Source organism: Poromitra crassiceps (genome assembly GCF_964638095.1).
Source record: "Poromitra crassiceps genome assembly, chromosome: 27".
NCBI classification, from domain to species: Eukaryota; Metazoa; Chordata; class Actinopteri; order Beryciformes; family Melamphaidae; genus Poromitra; species Poromitra crassiceps.
In genome coordinates, this window is record NC_139650.1 from 14,504,456 (window position 1) to 14,520,623 (window position 16,168).

The window sequence follows — 16,168 nt, forward strand, 5'->3', positions numbered from 1 at the left end:
TTGGCTAGTACTGCTGCCTTCGTGGGTGAGATTGGTTAGTTTTAGGCATCAGTCAGGGTCAGGCTGACCCTCTGCTCTCTGATTGGCTCTGACCCGGTGTGAGCCAATCAGAGACTACTCCATCCACTTCCAACTTCCAACTCTCTCCAAGTTTCAGAAACACAGCAGGGCCTAAAATTCACTTAGCAAACTGGGGGGCAATTCCCCCTTGATGGTCTTCAGATAGGGGGGATTTATAGATTTCTTTGGAGGGGGGAGGGGATTTAGACTTTGTTTTTTTTCCAGCCGATACTATAACTGACAAATATCTGCTTCTGTCCAATAAGCAATAATAATTTCACATTTTTGTATTTAAAAAAGGAAGTTCTTAACTAGCTTATGAGTCTAAATTACTATGGCTTTTGTCATTGTGTTTTATCTGTAGACTAAGTAGCCATAGGCCAGAGTCCAGGGGCGACATTACAGAAACTTCCTAAACTCCAAATCCTATCCTAAATGATTGGTAACCATGGTAATTAGAGTTAGGACTTGATTTAGGAAAACACCCATTACAGAACAACAGTTCCTAAGTCAATATTCTCATCCTAATTTAAAATGGGAAAAACGTATTACAGAAGCGTCCCAACTCCCCAAAATCTTAAAAAAGCTCTCCTAACTTTAAGATGCCAGCTATGCTGTTGCTGTCCTAACTAATTTACGCTATTTTCAACTGGAACAACAGCCATCTTGCATCTCGTTATAATTTATAGCCTACCTACCTACGTTATGGCTGCGCTGTTATTACATTTGCAAAACCAACTAAATGTCAACAGGCGCAATGTATTTGCCGAAAGGCTCATGCGGGACCCGAATGACGTTTTGCGTTTTGATGACAGAACGCTCGTTAATCGATAGACTGCCCCGGGACATGATACTGCAGCTAGCCGAGGAGCTGAGACCTGTGTTGGAGAGACCGACTAGGCGACACGGGGCTCTGCCGGTTGTAGTACAACTTACAAATGCACTTCGGTTTTTTGCGAATGGAGATTTTCAAACTGAAGTGGCCGACATATCCAAAATATCTCAGCCTGCTATGTCACATAATTTAACTGAGGTAGCAACAGCCATCATTAATTTGGCTCCTCGGTACATACAGTTTCCAAGCGGGAAGGAATGCCTGAGACGGTTTCTGCTATTTTCGCCCATTCCCTCTCTTTCACCTCCCGCGTGAGGGTGGCTGAAAACTTTCAGAAAAGCACGTCTTTAACCTTTTCTACGGCGGTCACTAGGGATGTTCATCAATTATCGAAAATCGATAATCGATCGTTAAGGATTGGAATCGATCCTGTGGCATTTGGATCGATTTTTTAATTATAATTTTTTTTTTTTTTTGGACTAGGTTTGGGTGGAATTCGTTCCTCCTCGCCCCACTCCATTGCACAGCCGACTAACGTGAGGTGGAGCTTCATATAGTCTCTAGTTTTCTGGCTGGGCACGGGCCTTTGTGCCAACAAAACTGTTTTAAACATGGGAAATTCACACCGGCATGCGCCGGGGACAGCAGTGTTGGAGAGGAGACACATTTAAATAAAGAGTTCATTGAGGAGAACACGTTGTCTTTCGTATTTTCTGCCATAGGCATTCATTTTGTAAAAAAAAAAAAAAAAAAAAGCTGTTCACTGCCAGCGACGAGTTGAGTCGTCAAAAAAATTGTTTTTTTTTTTTTGACGGTGGGGCGTTGATCAATCCCTTTTACGTCTCCTATACAATTATTGGAGGTATTGAATGTGTATAATCTATTTTACCGACCCACTAAGTGTTGACAGTGCTCCCCCAGACGAGCGAAATCAAAGAAAAAACTGCCGCGGGAGCAAGCCATTCAAGGAAATGGCGAGGCGATTTTACAGTAATCCATTCCAGACTTGTCTTGCCCGAGAGCGGCCGCGCAGGCAGCAGCACACAGAGAGCGGAGAGCGATTTGCAAAATAGATTATAGGTGAAACACACTTTGAAACACCTCAGAAAGGCCAGAATCAACATCTGCCCATCGCCCACGCATTCCCCGGCCCATCTTGACTCGCACAAGGAGCGTCCGCACGCAGGCAAGCAGGCAGGCAGGCACGCAGGCAGGCAGGCAGGCAGCAGCAACGCGCTTCTGACACGCCCGCTGTAGAGCCAGGAGGAAGGAGGAGAAGACACACGGAGGGAGGAGTTTGAATGAGAGGGGTGTTTCCTGTTGTTATGGAGGAAATTACTGTTCAAAACTATTGTTTAGAATGTCTGACGGTCTTACTGATGCCAAAAATGAATGGTTAAAGTGACCGTTCTATCGAATTTCACAAAAAGCCATTTATCTCTGAATAAATTTCCAGACGCTGAAACCATGCTGTACTCAACGGCTAATATCTACATAACTACTAACTCTACAAACTAACTCTTTTAGACAGAGAAAGCACACATTCTATTAGTACTTTTCTGAACTTTGTGTTCACAAAGTCCAACCAGAAAATTATGCTCGGCTCTTGTAAAATGAGCCAGAATCCTCAAAAAAAGGCCTGGCAGAAGCTACCTACAGTAAAAAAAAAACGGCTGGCAGTCAATGTGTTAATAAAATCGATGATCGATAATTGATCGTTAATTTTCACCGATTATCGATTTTGGAAAATTTTCAAAATGAACATCCCTAGCGGTCACCAAGACCTCCAACTCATCTGCCTTGAAGTTAAATGCCCTTCGTTTTTGGTCCATTGCCCCACAATCTCAAAAATATTCGACAACAACAACACACATCGTTAGCCTACTAGCTAAGAGCAGGCTACTAGCGCTCCTACTTCCCCTGCGAGTTGAGAAAGGAGGAGGTGTCTGTTGCTAGTGGTTGCTAGGGTAACAGACAGAAAAGTTGATAACCGATGCTGGATGAGTATTTAGGATTTCTTAACAAGACATAAGATAGGATTTAGCAAGATAAGATAGGATTCCTAAAGTTAGTTAGGATTTGCTTCTGTAATACGAAATCAGAAAAAATCCTATCTTAAACTAGTCCTATCCTAACTTAAGACATACAGTAAGATAGGGAGTTTCTGTAATGTGGCCCCAGAGTCCTGCACCGGGTTACCCACAAAAAGCTTGTGTAACGGGTAAAAAGTATACTTCTATAAATTCATGGGTAAAAAATGAACTAAACGCCGGCAGGCAGTGCTTGAGAATAACGTAGAGCCATGCATGTTTCAAATCAAAGTTATTTTCGGTAAGACAATGTTTTATGAATGTTGACAGCCATCCGAGCTCCACAAGAAGAGGAGGAATGCTTTTTATGCTGCTAGGATCTCTACTCTTCTTCTGCTGAGCTTTTTTGGCTTTAAAGGAGAATTTCGTTTTTTTTTAACCTGGAGCCCTCTCCTCACATTAATTATTATCTGACGACTCACCCAGTGTTCTCCGCAGCGTTTTTGTCCATCTTAGGCGTTGTTTTGAGATCAATAGTGTGCAAGCCAGTTCTAGAATGGAGATCCGTGGGGGCCACGTAGCAGCGTGCTTAATCCATGTAAATAGACAGTTTTATTCCCGTTTTCGACCTATATCGTCATTGATAGAGAAAATTTACATCACATTAGCCTTTATTTGGACAATCACTAGTTATTAATATATTCATATACATTTCCATTTTAGTTACATATAGTTATGACACAGACATACTTCATATTTAGATGACCTGTGTACATACACAGATAGACATCATATTTGGATAACCTGTGTACATACACAGACGTATTTAGATAACTTGTACCATACATTTGCAGCTCCTCTCTTGAATATACAAGAGTGCATCTCTTGCTCTTGGCCAAGATATACTGTATGTTCAATACATCATATCTGACGACTTCTTCTGACTCCTGGCTCCATCATTTCATTTCAACTGGTTTCCTTCAAGTGGTTCACTGTTTACCTTTTGGCTGTGAAATTTCATTCTCATCAATAGCCAATATACCATTAACTGTGCTAAATTCACTTTTGATAATTTTATTTTTTACAATGTATAACTGTATTTGTATGTAACTTTTTTTATTCAAGCTTTTCCTGTCACATGACCGAGTTGACCCACTTAACTGCGTCATGTGACTGTTCCATGCATGCAGGGGCGGACTGGGATCATAATTCAGGCCGGGCATTAGATACCAAGCAGGCCAGGCCGATACGGGCCGCCGTGCGTGCCGGCGTCCGAAGGGCGGCGAAAAATTGACGTTTCTATGGACGTTTGGATGATTTTTAGCCATATTTAGATGAATATCTCATTTTAAATTAACATTAGGATTATACTGTAGTGATGTAATTATTCAGTATTTTTCCTTTTCTCACTCACTTGGTGACCTGCTCTCCCTTTAGGTCATTTCATAATTACACTACAACAGACAGCAACACAGGCAGAAACACTGAACTTATTATTATTATTATTATTATCACTTCGAAACACAGTGCAAAACTTGTCATCTCAACACAAAAATAAAATAACAATAACCGTATACGATTATAGCAGCAGCCAATGACAGTGAGTGCAGTACAGAGTCCAGGTCTGTCTGTCTCTCAGGTGTAATAATCCCACAATGATCACGGCTTTAACAAGTGTCACAGGCTGTGTAAACAGTGTAAAGTGGGCTCTCTGTAACTTGATCCCTGGGTCTGTCTGTCTCAGGTGTAATAATCCCACAATGATCACGGCTTTAACAAGCATCACAGGCTGTGTAAACAGTGTAAAGTGGGCTCTAAGCGTCAGGGGCAGTTGGCCCCTCAGATTAAAAAAAAAAAAAAAAAATTTTTTTTTTTTTTTTTAGGGGGACCAAATTTTAAGGGGGACAAAATGTCCCCATGTCCCCCTTGTTCCGGCGCCAGTGCTTCTGCGTATAGAAATCGGGGAGAGCACAGGTGATTGACAGATTGTCTGCGCCAACACAAACAGCAGGGGGCTAAGTGGGCAGCCATGGCTCCATCCTCTCATGATGGGAAAGAGAGTGGAGCAGTTCTTGCCGGTCAGCACCATGGCTGTTGGATTGCTGTATATCACCTTCGATAAAAGGGGCACCGAAGCACGTTGCTCCCAGTCATGCCCGTAACTACCATTGATCGGTATTTTTTTTTTTTTTATAGCCCCAGCCCCCAGATCTATTCATCTGTCATTGATGTTTTAAAGCCCTCATAAATAACATGATATATGACATAGTTGATCAGAAATGCAACAATTTGCTTCCTCTCTGTGTGCTATAGAAGGAAGAGACATAACTCACCACAACGTTCACATTTTGCATTGGGGCTAGATTGGGGCTAGACTTTGGGAACAGTTCTATTGAAGTGAATGGGTAAGTAACTCCCCTGTAAGTGATGTTTGTGTAGATGGGCCATTGTATTTAATTGAGCAGTATTCTGCCATATGTGACCTGTATGCAGAATATATATTATGTGGGAGAACCCTATTTTTGGGCGAAATCTATGATATGTAGCAGTCTCCTTATGTTATCTGGTTTTTATCAATCCTGTTTGGTCGCTATGCAGCACTAATTTAGACATGTGGCCCTGAAGCCGCCGAGCCAATACCTTAGCATAAATCTTAATGTGTGCATTTAGAAGCAAGAGAGACCTGTAACTAGCACACTCTGCTGAGTCTTTGCCTTTTTCAAACAGCAATGTTATTAGAGGAGCATTGACATCCCGCAAACATGAACCGTCCTTAATTGCAAACTGTATCATCTCAAAGAATAGAGGGCTGAGCAAGGGGCAAAACGCAAGGTAGAACTCTTGGGGATTCCATCTGGACCTGGTGATTTGCGCTTGGACATGTCCTTCGCTGTGTCCTCTATCTCGTGTAGTGTGATGGGAGTATTTAAATTTTCAGATTTGTTGTCCGAAAGACGCTCCATACTTTTCTGGTCTCAGAACTGTACAGTTTCTCGTAAAAGGAGACACATTTTCCATTCACACTCTTGGGATCTGTCTGTACAATGCCCTCTGGAATAAAACGCTAAAGACAAAATGCTCTTTGATTTGGAGCCTCAGGACCAGTAGATCTCATGGACTAACTTGTATTCATGTGTGATGAGATGGGAAGTAAGTATAAATACTTTGTATGTTTGGCATCTTTACCTTACTATTTATTTTTCTGATAAATTTTTACTTTTACTCCCTACATTTTAACATGAATATTTGTACTTTCTACTCACTTATTGTACTTTAAAAACAGGCTAGTTACTTTAGTTTTAATGCAGTTGTTTTTTAAACAAGTAACTGTACTTCTATTTAAGTAAAGAATGTGTGTACTTTTCCCATCTCTGTGCGTGATGATGCTAGCTAGTCCCATAGTAACCATTTCATTGGAGTGAAACCATTTTTCGAAACTCACTAACCTCACGGTATAAAATGAGCTATTGTGACTTATAATCACAGCCTCATGAAACTTTACAATCACTAGGCATCTTGCGTGCTAAATGTGCTCGATTCGTAGGGGCTCTCTAGCTCGGGTGAAGCTCGGTGGAGGCGCTGCCCTGCAGCACGCATGCGTAGCTCAGCCGTTGCGCGGCCTCACTTGCTCCCTCGCCCGCCCTGCAGCTCGCCCGCTGTGTGGGCTCACATGCTCTTATGACATCACTGATGATGTCACAATATCTATGACATCATCAGTGATGTCATAATGCACAATTGCTCAAATGGCATCACTGATGACATCTCTTACGGGACTTTATGACATCACTGATGACATCATCACTGATGATATCACTGCTGACATCATTAGGTAATTAGGGCAATCACCTAATTAAAAATCCGGCTCCGTCAGTTCACCCGCACAGGTGCTCTTTACACCCCCTGGAAAGTTTCAGCCCGATCACACGTAAAATGCAATAGCTGAGGCCGACACAAACATTGAAACAGAGAGAAAGACAGACATTGCCTCCATGCTCCCTTTTATAATAAGGATAAACTAGATAATAGGACATTCAGGAGATAATGGCTTCCCTAGGTATTGACAATAAGGGGGTTTCTGAGAAATTTCCAGAAGTGCTCACCGCAACAATTCTCCGCAACAACCAGCTCACTCAGGAACTGTTGGTATCTTTCTACCGCTGCGTCATAGAGAGCATCCTCTCATACTGCATCTGTGTGTGGTTTGCCAGCTGCACAGCCGCAGAGAGGAAGGCGTTCCAGAGGGTCGTCACCACGGCCCAAAGAATCATTGGCTGACCCCTCCCCTCCCTGGAGGACCCTCGCTGTCTGAGGAAGGCACACAACATCCTCAAAGACCCATCCCACCCCGGACACTCTCACTTCAAACTGCTGCCCTCAGGCAGATGGTACAGGGCAATGCAAACATGCACAAACCGACTAAAAAATTGTTTCTACCCCAGAGCCATTTCTGCACTGAACACTGGTCACTGAACTGCACTGCACTGAATCACTGAACTTACCTATTGTACAATGCACTCTCACAGCGCAATACGGGTAACTGTGCAATTATTCATTAATGTTTTTTTACTTATTCATACAGTGCAATAGGGTTCTGTGCAATTTATTCAATGTATTATTCATCTACATTCCACAGTGCAATTGCGATTACGGGTTGTGCAATGATAGGTAAAATGTGTTAAATTGCGAATGTTGTGTGTTCTGTGTGCTTCTTTTATTATTTTACTCTCTTATTCTTCTAAATGTACTACACCTTAAAGGTTGCTCTTTTTAATTGTGTTGTACTCTGTGCAATGACAATAAAGATCCATTCATTCATTCACCACCTGTAGAAACGGCCCATAACGGCCCGCCGTCAGGCCTGTTCTTGGGGCAGTCGATGCCCACCAACCGGCGCGCCAGCAACGTAATGATGATGACATCATCAACGATGACAATGATGTCATAGCATAGAGTCCACCTGTGAGGTCATCGGCGATGTCAGACATAACACAGATGATGTCATAGCTCCCTCGAACGTTGTGACATCACCAATGACGTGATGTCATACACCAAAATGCGGGGATATAAACGGAGTGTTCTGTGACGCTATTCTCTTCCGCTTGATCCTTCGAGATTCCTTCGACTCCCATACTTCTTCAGGTATTCTTACTCCCTAATAATGTCAACCATTAGCACAACCAATTCCGAACTCGAGCTGAATCCTGGCTATCTTGAAACCAGCCAGGCCCTGGTGACCGATTGCCCTACACCCAAACAGGTCACCAGTGGTATTTCAACCGCGTCCGAGGACCGACGTCTCGGTCCCTATCTCCATCTCCGTGATTCTGATCGGTCACAGCCCGTGAGCCCTCAACCACGATCCAGCACACTTCACGAGGCAAGCCCCAGGGCTTCGCCCCCAGCAAGCCAACAAGCTTCGCTACACCACCAATCACCCAAAAATTGCAATTCGTACAGAAATCTCCAAATGTCAAAAGTTTTTGATACAAAATCACAACATGCATTTTTGAAAGTTGTTCCTCAAGGTCTTGGTGTATTAACGTGGTATTTTGGAGGGATTTTTGACCATTTTTATGGCTTCTCGAGTGGTCAAGCGTTGGTGTTGTCGCAACTTGACTATGTCACAAATCACAATTGTGACTTTGTCAGACTTTCCCTCTGTCTCTAGTCCCCTTATCTTCCTCATGTTTCACTGTCTATGTCCAGCAGATCTATGTTAGTCTCCAGTTTGTGTCTTGTTAGTAATCACCCAGCTGTTTCCCATGTGTAATCACCTCCCTCTGTGTATTTAGGTTTGTGTTCCCCACTCAGTCTTTGTCTGGTCGTCAGCAAGTTCACGTGTGTTCTGTCCATGTTACCTGTCGTTCTATGTTATCTGTTCCCTCATTAAATTTGCATGTGTTGGGTTTTGTCATCATTTGCCTGCCTCCTGCTGTTGTCCTGCAATAGACCCTTTTTATGTTTGTAACAGTGATTATGTATTTGGTGGGCGGAGCCAAACTGGATGCAGGAAGTTACAACAAGTGTTTCAGCTGTCATATAAATATGGGTTCAAACAAACTGGCATAAGCCAGCAGCGAGCACACTCACCGGTGTTTTCAAAGTTTCGGTGCACGGTACGCTGAAGAAGGCCGTTGGCTGTACTGTACCTGGTGTTGCTGGAATAAACCCAACGAAAGGACATTTTTGTGTGCTGGCTCTCTTTCTCCTAATAGAAATATGGGTAACACTTTATAATAACGTTCAGTCATAAGTCATTTATAAGCCTTTAGTTAGTGATGAATAGGGCTGGCTTCAAAAAATCGATTCTCCGATTTTTAATCGATTTTCATTTTAATCCTCGATTATCGATTCATATGTCCAGAGATCGATTTTTTTTTTTAATAAATTTTTTTTTTTTTTTTTTTTTTTTTTTTTTACTAAACAGGCTAACATATTGTGCTGTGTGTGGTAGTTGAAACATAGTTTCAAGTTGACGTTTAATTATGTTTGTAGTTGAAACAAAAACATAAATACTGTAGGCTACATGAATGGAAATGTTTGATCATTATTAATATCTACTTTTAGAAATTATATAGGCTGAAATCAAATCACTGTGCATAATTGTGAAAGTGTCTTTATTGACAGATGAAAAGGCTGTTATTTACCCTTTGTCACCACGTGGTGAGTAAATATATGTGTAACTAAAACCATTAAAATTGACAACAGGTCTGCAACTTTTTTCCCCATGTATCTACTTGGCTGGTTGGAAACCCCTGTGTTACATAACTAGACAGTCATGTAATTCAGGGTACAGCTCAAAAACCACGTTTTGGTATCACTAACCAAATCAATATTGAAAATTGATCGAATCGGAATCGAATCGAATCGAATCGAATCGAATCGAAATTAATCGATTCGCAACCTTGTGAATCGGAATCGAATCGATTCTTGAAATTTGAACCAATACCCAGCTCTAGTGATGAACTAATCACTTACAAAACATGAATATACATTTGTATATTGTGAATAAATGCCATGTTAACATGTCACAAATGCGTTGTAAGTCATCTACAAACCTTTAGTAAATGAAGTGTTCCTTACCTGTTATAAATGATGTGTTAATCATTTACAATCAATTTACAAGGCTTTCTGCATCCCCTAATCTAAAGTGTAAACCATTCATCACACATAAATGTGTTACATACAAGGGGGTAGCTCTGTCAAAATGAAAGCCAATGCGGAAGTGCACTTAAACCTGCATTCTTTCGAATGGCCTACAGGGGGCGACCAATTGGTCTGTGGACTTCAGTTTTTTTACGCCTCACGTATGGCATTTTGGCCATTGCCATCTTGGATCTCGACACAAGTGGGGTTTCTCACAGAGCACGGCCTGCTATTGGTCCGTGATCGGCGAGCTGTGTGATCAGTGGACAAGTGACCTGTCAATCATGCCCCAAAACATAATCTGAATATAGCGATTGAGACCAACATTAAAAACATTAGGAAAGTGTTTACTGAGGCCATACTTGCTTCAAAACAGAAGTCCACAAGCCAATGGGTCGCCCCCTGCAGGCAAAGAGGACACCTCCGCATTGGCTTCAATTTTGACAAACAGAGCTACCTCCTTGTATCTAACACATGTATGTGTCATGAATGGTTTACACTTTAGATTAGGGGATGTATAAAGATATTTACACATAATTTACAACATGTGAGGAACACTTCATTTACTAAAGGTTTATAGATGACTTACAACACATTTGTGATATATTAACATAACATTTATTAATCATCTACTAATCATCTGTTCCCATCTCAGGGGCCCTTTACACGAGGACAGTTTCTGGAAGAAACGACACAATAGCGTTTCCTTCACACCTTTTCCTTCACACCTTCTCCCTGTTTACATGAGCGCTGTTGAATTTTTAAAACGCCGTAATGTACATGCCAGGTCGCTAGGTGGCAGTGTGATCACCTTATTCTTTGCCCATACAAGGACGCTTCTGCATGACGTCATTTCGTAATCGTCTTTCCGGTTTTAAACACGGAAGTAGAGTACGCCTACCGCAGTCATTTAGACTTGCCAAAAAGCTGTTTTCAAGCTAAAAAAAAAACCCAAACTGTTTTAAAGTTTTAATATTTGTCGGGTGAGAACGTAACATATATGTGAACTATAACTATGTAACTATAGTTAGTTATATGAAATAGTGCATTAGTGTGTTCCAAATAACCTACCTTATGAACAATCCTTATTGCTTTTTTTTAAGTGTGCATAATGTATGAAGGGTACTTTTATAGGTATTAGGCTGCCCGCCAGTATGATCTAGTGCTATGGGTCATATAAAGAGTATTATGGCTCATTTCCACCACATATAACAGCACAGTACAGCTCTACTCTACCTGGCCTGACTCATCTCTACTTGATATAAACTTTGCTTGCACAGAAAGTTTACTCACCTCCGCCCACACCTGGTGGTCATAGCGACCGCATATCTGCTCTCCGTCCATAGCCCAAGTAGGCTATAACGTATAACGTTAAAATTAAATCCATAAACGGAACTTTTAAACTGGTTATGAAATACTGGTGCCTCTAAATGACCGATATGGGCAAATGTGACCATCAGCCAGGAGAATGGATATCAATTTGTTGTTATTTACACTACATGCATGCTCTGCGCGGGGGACGGGGGTTACACTACGGGAAGAAGGGAAGTCACTACCCCGGTGGGCACTCACCAGTCAAGACCGCGGCTTCACTAAACCTCCGCCTCCGGCCTAGCGGAGCCAACGTAACACACAACTACAAGGGCTTCCCGAGCAGCTGACTTTTTCTCTCTCAAAACAATTGAAAACCACCGTCATGTTAAAGCTGAGCAAGGAGATCGATTTCATTTGACCAGAGCCGAAGGCAGCAACACAAAAGACTGATGGAAATAACAGAAGAGAAGGTACTGTATCCAGCCTTGACAGAAAGTATCCAGACACAGTAAACACGATTCTGACTGGTTGTCCAGGTTTTTGATCGGTGGAATGAGACAAAAAAGTGAGACAAGCTGGGCAGGGCCGTGCTAGTACCAGCGGTGGAAATGGGCCATGGGTAATATAAAGAAGTTACAATTTGGAACACAAGTGCATATTGCGCTTTATTGCCAATACAGAATGAATGCTGTTGCAATGCACAAATATCACTCCTGCTTATGTGTTTAAAACAGATGACTGTATTCATTACTTGCCTTTACAGTAAAGAAATGTCTCTGTTGGACTGTTGGTAAGGTGGACAACAAAGTATTTTATTTAACAAGATGCACTTATTTACTGATTCTAAAATGGCTGCATTTTATGTGGAATGGATAGTTCAAAACCTAAACTTGTGTATTAACACGTTCACTGCCGTGGACGAGATATCTCGTCAAGCAGAAACCAACGGTTGACTGCCGTGGACGAGATATCTCGTCCAAAATTTTTTTTTTTTTTTTGACGGTGGGACGTCGATCAAACCCTTTTACATCTCCTATAAAAATATGGGAGGTATTGAATGTGTATAATCTATTTTACCGACCCACTAAGTGGCGACAGTGCTCTCCAGACGAGAGAAAGCCAAGAAAAAACAGCACCGTGAGGAAGCCATTCTCATGAAAATGGATTGGCGAAAACGCTTTCGCTTTCGCGCTGGGAGCTGGCGGTGGGGGATTGCAAATTTGCATAATAGATTATGGGTGCAACACACTTTGAAACACGCAGCATAAATAAGCCCAGAATCGCAAAAGCTTCATCAAAGCTCTCAACCCAAACCCCAAGAAACGAGCGAGCCCATCCAGACTCGCCCGACGAGGGGCAGCCAGGCAGCACAGACAGCAGAAACTCGCTTGTGACACACCCGCTGCAGCCACGGAGGGAGGAGGAGAACACACACGGAGGGAGGAGTTTGAAGGAGAGGGGGGTTTCCTGCTGTTATGGAGGAAATTACTGTTCAAAACTATTGTTTAGATGTCTGACGTCTTACTGATGCCAAAAATAAATGGTTAAAGTGACTGTTCTATCGAATTTCACAAAAAGGCATTTATCTCAGCTTAAATTTTCAGACGCTGAAACCATGCTGTATTCAACTGCTAATGCCTACATAACTACTAACTCTACAAACTAACTCTTTTAGACAGAGAAAGCACACATTCTATTAGTTCTTTTGAGATATTTTGTGTTCACAAAATACTAGCAGAAAATAATCCTCGGCTCTTGAAAGATGAGCCAGAATCCTCAAAAAAAACCTTGGCAGAAGCTACCTACAGTAAAAAAAAAACTGTTGGCAGTGAATGTGTTAGTTCCCCCCCCCAAAAAAGAAACTATTTTCTCATTTTCTGGGGATTAGAATTGGCCTACATGTTGTACCTTCTCCTGGGGTGTGTCACAAACAACCTGCAGCTAACAGGCGTCTGTCTCTTTAAGAGCCTTCACCTTCTTACTGTATGGTTCAGAAATTGTGAGGTGATGCACTTGGCAAGATGAGCTCCTATAGGCTACTGTTGTCACATGTGACATGATAAGGTGAGCTCCTATAGGCTACTATTGTGACATGTAACACAAATCTATAACATCTACCTCTAGTTATGTGTGAGAACAGACTGATGCCGACCAATGTCTAGAAATCAGCGCTATAGACCCTTTTCACAGCAACCATTTTGTGGTGGTAAAGCAGGAATTAAAGCAGGTGTAACTGATACCATCAATGATGGTTCCATTCAGGAGTTCTAGTGCCAGGGACCTCATTAATGTCATTGGTGACACCTGCTTTATATGAGCTCAAAACAGTTGCTGTGAAAAGGGTCTATAGTCAAAGAGACAGCGAGACAGCACATTCCCCTTAGGATGGGAGAGGACATTGTTCAAGCCATATGATTCACTTTTCTTTGATTGTGCTGTTGTCTTCTGTGTTTGTGCTAAATAATCTAAACCAGACATGACCAAATGTACCACCCGTATCCTGACACAGACGCTGTCCTATGCGGACCCAGACCTATAGACTGATTAATTATTGAGAATTATTAAAGTTTGACAGAGCGTTTCAAATTTAAATTGAATACCCCTGATCCTAAACTAAAACTTAAATGGAAGCAATACACACACTAACAGAGCACAAGACAAATTGAATATCAATGTTCATCATCACCTTGAGATCAAATGACAGTAATTTATTCACTTTAATAAAAACACAGATGAGAGTTGTGTTAACTTTTCATAATGCAGATTTATTCATCAGTGCAGTGTGGGGCATATTTTTTTCTTTACATGAAAACATCACTGCAGTGAGTCATTGAGACATGAGAATCCTAGTATGGTAGTTAGTCAAATTGTTGCAGAGCCAGAAGCTTTAGTATAAGAGCCAACTCTTCTGTTTTTCCCAAAGCATAGCATCATACTGGCTCCTTGTTGCATCCTGGAAGATTTAGCTCATATTCTGGCCGCCGTTGACGTCAAGGTCTTGGCTTCCTGCTCCATTCCTGGTGGAGAAGGAAAGGAATCACAGTCAGGTTTTATTTGACAGGATAAAGTTGATGTATTACTTTAAAGACTCACTGTTATCATAATATGATAGTGGGTGAGTTTAGGATGAAACTTACTGCTGGTCTCCTATCTGGCCATTGTTGTCCTCCTGCTGGCCATAGTAGGGTTCGTCAGGGCAAGCGCAAGCGCAAGGGTAAGGGTTACCTAAATTTAACAAAGAGAAAAATGTTTATGAACACATGACATCACAGCAAATCAGTAGGCCTATCATAACATTGTTCCTCCATTTTATCATTTTGATTATGTTCGAAATAATGTGTATATTAATGAAGCTCTCTTTGCACTTTGCATGTTTTGTTAAAGGACATGCAATACAGTGCTTTATAACAACATTAAACTGCTACCAGGGCTAAATTACACATTGTGCACACAGCATTTATACCGACATGAATAAATGCAAGTAAACAAAAGTTATGTTGTTGCACGATATAGAATGCATTCCTTACTTTATGTAATCCACTTAATAACTTTATCTTTCTATAGCATTACATTTCACTTTATACATTTTATAAAGTCATACATGTTCCAAAACTGAACCTTACTCACCTTCCCCAGGATCAACCATGAGGACAACCAGCATCAGCACAGCGAAGGCCACGGCACACTTCATCCTAAAAACAAGAACCAAACTAAATCAGACACATTTCAACTCAGTTCCAATCTCAGAAAAAACTCACTTTAGTACAATAATATGGGGGGGGGGGGGGGGGGGGGTTAATTCACAAATGTTGGTTCAGGAACATTTTGTATTTATTTATTTATTTATTTATTCATTTATTTATTTATTTCATATTTTATACTTACATTAGAACAAAATAATTCCGACAAATCACAAAATATATTGAATGTCCTTACTTGGATGGATCCCAAGGACAAGTCTTCCTCATATTAGAGAATGATGTTGGAATATTTTCTTCTTACCTTTCCACAGATTGAGAGTTGACGTGTGAGATCTCCAGGTGATGTGAAGCTTGACTTCTGACAGTTGAGAGCTGAGTCTACCCATATTTATATGTGCGAGGCTGGCAGGGTTTATGGGTGGCTATTCGTCTCCTTTTGGTTGATTTCCTCAATTTGTGGGTAGTATGTTTCTCGACATACACAGTCATTCTATTTCGTAATGTAGGGTTATGTGGAAACAAAATTGATCTAATCGCAATCAAGAGCCCTGAGTCAGTCCGCAAAGGATTAAAAATAAAACAAAATATCTGGGCTGAGACCCAGTTTGTCACAAATAAACCTTACAGAAAAATCAGAATTTTTTGTCTTCTTCTGTTACAGCAGTTTGTAACTTGGAGGAGGAAGGGGCAACATTGTAGAAACTGTAGAAATTGACTCTTGGTATGATGTTATTCTCGATTAAAGATACTCCGCTTGCTACACAACTCGGAGTGAGTTGGGGAGGGAGGACCATCTACCCAAATCAGAAGTAATTTTGTTCAGTGTGTTTCCAAAGTTATGATTGACTCTCATTTCAATCAAGGAGAACATTTCTATCCCCAGGTATGTGAAGCTTTTGACCACCGGGATGGATGGAGGAACATGTGCCTGATTCATTGCCTGATTTAGCGGTAACAGCGCTGATTAGTGCCAGTTTATTTTAAACCCAGACAGCTTGCCATATTGTTCAAAAAGAGGATTTGTGGGATACATTGTACAGCATTGTCAATACAGGAGTGGTCCTGCTTGCTATTTTTAC

At 41.4% G+C, this 16,168-nt stretch overlaps 1 long non-coding RNA gene across 2 annotated transcripts; it reads right to left on the bottom strand.

Annotated features, from left to right (window-relative positions):
- Positions 1-14,080: 14,080 nt before the first annotated feature.
- On the bottom strand, positions 14,081-15,466 carry LOC310799185. Of its 2 annotated transcripts, none has more exons than XR_014553805.1 (4): positions 15,325-15,415; positions 15,016-15,080; positions 14,526-14,613; positions 14,081-14,405 (listed from the first exon to the last, which is right to left on the bottom strand). It is a non-coding gene; the product is annotated as an uncharacterized lncRNA (long non-coding RNA). The 2 variants fall into 2 exon arrangements; XR_014553806.1 differs by having other exon boundaries at positions 14,084-14,405; positions 15,391-15,466.
- Positions 15,467-16,168: the final 702 nt, after the last annotated feature.